This window comes from Tamandua tetradactyla, chromosome 23 (genome assembly GCF_023851605.1).
Source record: "Tamandua tetradactyla isolate mTamTet1 chromosome 23, mTamTet1.pri, whole genome shotgun sequence".
Taxonomy (NCBI): Eukaryota; Metazoa; Chordata; class Mammalia; order Pilosa; family Myrmecophagidae; genus Tamandua; species Tamandua tetradactyla.
In genome coordinates, this window is record NC_135349.1 from 18,529,632 (window position 1) to 18,535,738 (window position 6,107).

Here is a 6,107-nt window from a genome sequence, read left to right on the forward strand (position 1 = left end):
ACAGCTGATTCCATTTGTAATCAGCCAAGAGAGTGTCTTCTGCAAGGAGTGAAACTTAATCTAATCACTGGAAGTCTTTTAAGGAGGATTCAGGACAGACTCTTTTCCTGATTTGGCTGGCGAACCTCTCCAGCCCTGGACCCTCCATCTGAGTTGTCAGCTTCACAGCCTGCCCTACGGATTTTGGATTCTAGGTTCCCACAGTTATATGAGACACTTTCATAAATTTTATATCTACACATATTTCCTGCTGATTCTATTTCTCTAGAGAACCCTAGCTAATACAGAGGGTAATGAGTTTATTTGCAGGGTTGGGCTTAGAATGAGAGAGAGGCCACATCTAGCAACAAAAGAGGTTCTCTGGAAGTGCGATAGACTATATTTACCAGAATACCTTACTAGTAGCACACCAACACTAGGGGTAAATAATTGGGGGAGGGGAATAAGAGTTATGGGATGTTTGGGGTTTTTTTTTGGTGTGGGTGTGACTATCTGTTATTTTTCTCTTTGGAGCAATAGAAATTATCTAAAATTGGGTTCTAACTGTGAAAGGCAGCATTACCCCATACAACAAATGTTAAAGCTGAAAAAGAGAGCAGATTTCAGTTAGTGATATAAATAAATGTTTACATTTTCTAGAGGATTCATATTAATGAAATCATACAATATCTATCCTTTTGTGTCTGGCTTATTTCACTCAGCACTATAGCCTCAAGTTTCATCTATGTTTTAACATGCTTCAGGACCTCCTTCCTCCTTCCTGCTGCATAATATTCCATTGCATGGAATCATCTGTTGGTGGACACTTGGATTGTTTCCATTTTTTGGCAATTGTGAATAATGCCACTATGAACATCAGTGAGCAAATGTCTGTGTCAGTACTTTCAGATCTTCTGGGTATATACCAAGTAGTGGAATTGCCAGGTTGTAGGGAAACTCAATATTTAGTCTTCTGAGGGACCGTCAAACATTCATAGTGGCTATACCATTATATATTCCCACCAGTAGTAAATAAATGTTCCAATTTCTTCACATCCTCTCCAACATTTGTAGTTTCTTGTTTGTTTAATAGCAGCCATTCTTATAGGTGTGAGATGATATCTCGTTGTAGTTTTGATTTACATTTCCCTAATAGCTCATGAAGATGCAAATCCTTTCATGTGCTTTTTAGACATTTATGGTTTCTCTTCAGAAAAATATCGATTCACATCTTCTGTCTATTATATAAATGGATTATTTGTTCTTTTGCTGTTGAGTTGTAGGATTTCTTTCTTGTACTGTATATCAAACCCTTATCAGATATGCGGTTTCCAAATATTTTCTCCCATAGAGTTTGCTGTCCCTTCACCTTTTGAGGCACAGAATTATTTGATTTTGAGGAGTGCCCATTTATCTATTTTTTTTTTGTTTCATTGCTTGTTCTTTTGATAGAAGGTCTAAGAAGCTACCTCCCATTACTAGGTCTTGAAGATGTTTCCCTGTATTTTCTTCTAGGATTTTGATGGTTCTGGCTCTTATATTTAGGCCTTTGATCCACTTTGAGTTAATTTTTGTATAGTACGTGAGGTAGGAACCCTGTTTCATTCTTTTTTTTTTTTTAAACAAGGAATTAATCTTTACACAGGGCCATTGACTATCTGTAGGAATGAATTTCCATCGCTTTGTTCGCTGAGGTCATGGTCTTTTTCAGGATTAAGTGTTTTATTTATTTATTTATTTATTTATTTTACATGGGCAGGCACCAGGAATCGAACCCGGATCCTCTGGCATTGCAGGCAAGCATTCTTGCCTGCTGAGCCACCGTGGCCCGCCCTGTTTCATTCTTTTGGACAAAATTGATATCTAACTCTCCCAACCCCATTTGCTGAAGAGACTGTTCAGCCCCAGTTCAGTGGATATAGGGGCCTTGTCAAAAATCAATTGACTATAGATCTGGTGGTCTATTTCTGAAATCTCAATTTCATTCCATTGATCAATATGTTTATCTTTGTGTCAATACCATGCTGTTTTGTCCAGTGGACAAAATTATTATGTCAATTATCATATATCAAATATTTTATTGATATATATTATATAGTCACATACCATGTAATCATATAAAATTATTATATAACAATTGTTTTTATTGATATATATTTTATATTCACATACCATGTAGTCATCCAAAGAGTACAATCAATGGTTCACAATGTCATCAAATAACTGCATTTATCATCACAATCGACCTTTTTTCTTGTTTGAAAAAAATGACATATACACATAAAAGCAATAAATTTCAAAGCACATCGCAACAATTAGTTGTAGAACAGATTTCAGAGTTTGGTATGGGTTACAGTTATACAATTTTAGGTTTTTACTTCCAGTTGCTCTAAGATACTGGAGACTAAAAGAAATATCAATATAATGATCCAGCAATCACACTCATTTGTTAAACCCTACCTTCTCTGTATAACTCCACCATCAACTTTGCTCTTTCACTGTAGCTTTATAATAAGCTTTTAAGTTAGGAAGTGTAAGTCCTCCCATTTCATTCTTCTTTTTAAGGATGCTTTTGGCAATTCAAGGCCCCTTTCCTTTCCAAATAAATTTTATAACTAACTTTTCCAAATCTGCTAAGTAGGTTGTTGGAATTTCCATTGCTATCTATGCTATTGCATAGATCAATTTGGGTAGGATTTATATCTTAATGATATTTAACCTTCCTATCCATGAACCCAGAATATCTTTCCACCTATTTAGGTCTTCTCTGATTTCTTTTAACAAAGTTTTGTAGTTTTCCATGTAGAGGTCCTTTACAACCTTGGTTAAGTGTATTCCTAGATACTGGATTATTTTAGTTGTTACTGTGAATGGAATTTTTTTTTTAACCTTAGGTCATTACTAGTGTACAGAAACACTACTGATTCTTAACATTAATCTTGCATCCTGCCACTTATCTCAAGTAGCTTTGTCATAGATTTCTCAGGATTTTCCAAATATAGGATCATGTCCTCTGCAAATATTAAGAGTCTTGCTTCTTCCTTTCCAATTTGTAGACCTCTTATTTCTTTTTTTTTCTTGTCTAATTACTCTAGCTAGAATTTTTAGCACAATGTTGAATAACAGTGGTGACAGTGGACATCTTGTTTCATTCCTGATCTTAGGGGGAAGATTTTCAGTCTCTTCCTTTTGAGTATGATGGTGGCTGTGGGTTTTTCATGTATGCCCTTTATCACATTGAGGAAGTTTCATATCTTTTGAAATTTTTATATAAGAAAAGGATGCTGAATTTTGTGAAATACTTTTACAGCATCAGTTGAGGTGATCATGTGATTTTTCTTTTTTGATTTATTATTGTGTTGTATTACATTGGTTGATTTTCTTGTATTGAACCATCCTTGCTTGCCTGGAATAAACCCCTCTTGGCCATGATGTATAATGCTTTTAGTGCACTAGTGGATTTGATTTGCAAGTATTCTCTTGAGAATTTTTGCATCTATGTTCATTAGGGGAATTGGCCTGTAGTTTTCCTTTATTGTAGTTCCTTTTTCCAGTTTTGGTATTAGAGTGATGTCAGCTTCATAAAATGAGTTAGGTAGTGTTCCTTTTTCTTCAGTTTTTTTGAAGAGTTTGAGCAGGAATGCTGTTAGTTCTTTTGGGAATGTGTGGTAAAATTCTCCTGTGAAGTCATCTCGCCCTGGAATTTTCTTTGTAGGAAGATTTTTGATGACTGATTGAAACTCTTCACTTGTGATTGGTTCTGTTTCTTTTCAAGTTAGTATAGGTTGTTCATGTGTTTCTAGGAAATTCATCCATTATCTCTAAATTGTCTAGTTTGTTGGCATACAGTTGTTCATAGTCACCTATGATTTTTTTTTATTTCTTTGGGATCCATGATGTATAGGTTTGAATCTGTTGTGTACCCCAGAAAAGCCAAGTTCTTTAATCCTTATTCATTATTGCCGGATGGGAGCTTCTTGATTGTTACCATGGAGATATGAGCCATCCAATTGTGGGTAGTAACTTTGATTAGATGGTTTCCATTGAGATGTGTCTCCACCCATTCAAGGTGGGGTTACTTACTGGAGCCCTTTAAAAGGGAACCATTTTGGAAAAGGCTTTAGAGCCCATGCAGTCAGAGACCTTTGGAGATGAAGAAGGAAAATGCCTCTGGGGGAGCTTCATGAAACAAGAAGCCTGGAGAGAAAGCTAGTAGACATCACCATGTTTGCCATGTGCCTTTCCAGTTGAGAGAGAAAACCTGATTGTCATCAGCCTTTTTGAACGAAGGCATCTTTTTCTGGATGCCTTAAATTGGATATTTCTATAGCTTTGCTTTAGTTTGGACATTTTCACAGTCTTAAAATTGTAAACTTGCAACTTAATAAACTCCCCTTTTTAAAAGCCGTTCCATTTCTGGTATATCACATTCTGGCAGCTTGCAAACTAGAACACATGATAGTGATCCTCCTCTCATTTTTTGTTTTGTTTATTTTCATCTCTCTTTTTTACTTTGTCATTCTAGCTAATTGTTCTAGTTTCAAGAAGGTTCAAGAAGGCCGATGAAGTTCACGATTTCTCTCTCAAGTGGAAAGGCACAAGGTGAACGTGGTCAGGGTTCCTCTCTCATCTGGAAGGGCACATGGCGAACACGGCATCATCTGCTAGCTTCTTCTCCTGGCTTCCTGTTTCATGAAGCTCCCTGGGAGGCATTTTCCTTCATCTCCAAAGGTCGCTGGCTGGCAGACACTAGGTTGTTCTGCTCTCCTCTGCCTGAATCTCTTTCATTCTCCAAAATGCTTCCTCTTTTATAGGACTCAAGAAACTAATCAAGACTCACCCAAATGGGTGGAGACATGTCATCACCTAATCCAATTTAACAACCACTCTTGATTGGGTTACATCTCCAGGGAGATGATCAAATTAGAGGTTCAAACATACAATATTGAATAGAGATTATTTTGCCTTTACGAAATGGGATTTTGATTAAAACATGGCTTTTCTAGGGGCCATACATCCTTTCAAACCAGCACACTAATGATAGTGTTTGTCAATCTTGCTGATCTTCTCAAAGAACTAACTTTTGGTTTTATTGATTCTATTGTTTTATTTCTGTTCTCCAGTTCATTTTTTTTCTGCTTTAATTGTTATTTTTTTCTTCTACTTCTTTAGTGTTAGTTTGCTGTTCTTTCTCTAGCTTCTCAGTTCAATAAGTTCTTTGATTTTAGCTCTTCATTTTTATTGTATGCATTTAGAGGTATAAATTTCCCTCTCAGCACTGTCTTCATGGCATCTAATAGATTATGATATGTTGTATTCTCATTTTCATTCATCCCTAGATATTTACCAATATCTCTTGTAATTTCTTCTTTGACCTACTGATTGTTTAAGAGTGTGTCATTGGTTTCTCTCAGAACAAGAGACAGCCGCCGTGGTGTCTGCAGTGATGGCCAACATCAAGGCCATCTTCGCGGCAAGAGGAAGAAGTTGCTGAAACAGTTGGATGACCTGAAGGTGGAGCTGTCCCAGCTGTGCCTCGCCAAGGTGATGGGCAGTGCAGTGTCCAAGCTCTCCAAGATCCGAGTTGTCTGCAAATCCACTGCACGGACTTACCGTCATTAACCAGACTCAGAAAGAGAACCTCAGGAAGTTCTACAAGAGCAAGAAGCAAAAGCCCCTCCAACGGGGCCCAAGAAAACATGTGCCATACGCTGTAGGCTCAGCAAGCATGAGAAGAACCTGAAAACCAAAAAACAGCAGTGGAAGGAGTGACTATAACCACTGGAAAGTAGGCAGTCAAGGCCTGAGAATAATGGTATCAATAAAGCACAAACTGGCTGAAAAAACAAAAAAAGAGGGTGTTGTTTAACCGTGCTAGGAGGTTTTTGATTACTGATTCATTCTCTTTCTTAGTTACTGGTCCTTGAAATCTTCCATTCCTTCTTGAACTAGTATAATTTGTTTCTCCAGGAAGTGGTCTATTTCCTCTAGGTTGTGCAATCTGGTGGCATATCATTGTTTACAGTATCTGTGGTCATTTGGAGGTGTATGTACGCCCAAAAGAATCATATTATTCTAATATTAATCAATATTACTTTACCATTAATTATTTTAATTTCTGTGGGTGC

The 6,107-nt window shown here is 36.9% G+C and overlaps 1 long non-coding RNA gene across 1 annotated transcript in view; it reads left to right on the top strand.

The window, feature by feature from the left end:
• Window positions 1–5,811, top strand: part of LOC143666517 (uncharacterized) — a 36,448-nt gene extending 30,637 nt beyond the window's left edge. Inside the window, exon 3 of the long non-coding RNA XR_013167670.1 lies at window positions 5,394–5,811. This is a non-coding gene — a long non-coding RNA (uncharacterized LOC143666517). The remainder of the gene's footprint in view (window positions 1–5,393) is intronic.
• The last annotated feature ends 296 nt before the right edge of the window (window positions 5,812–6,107 follow it).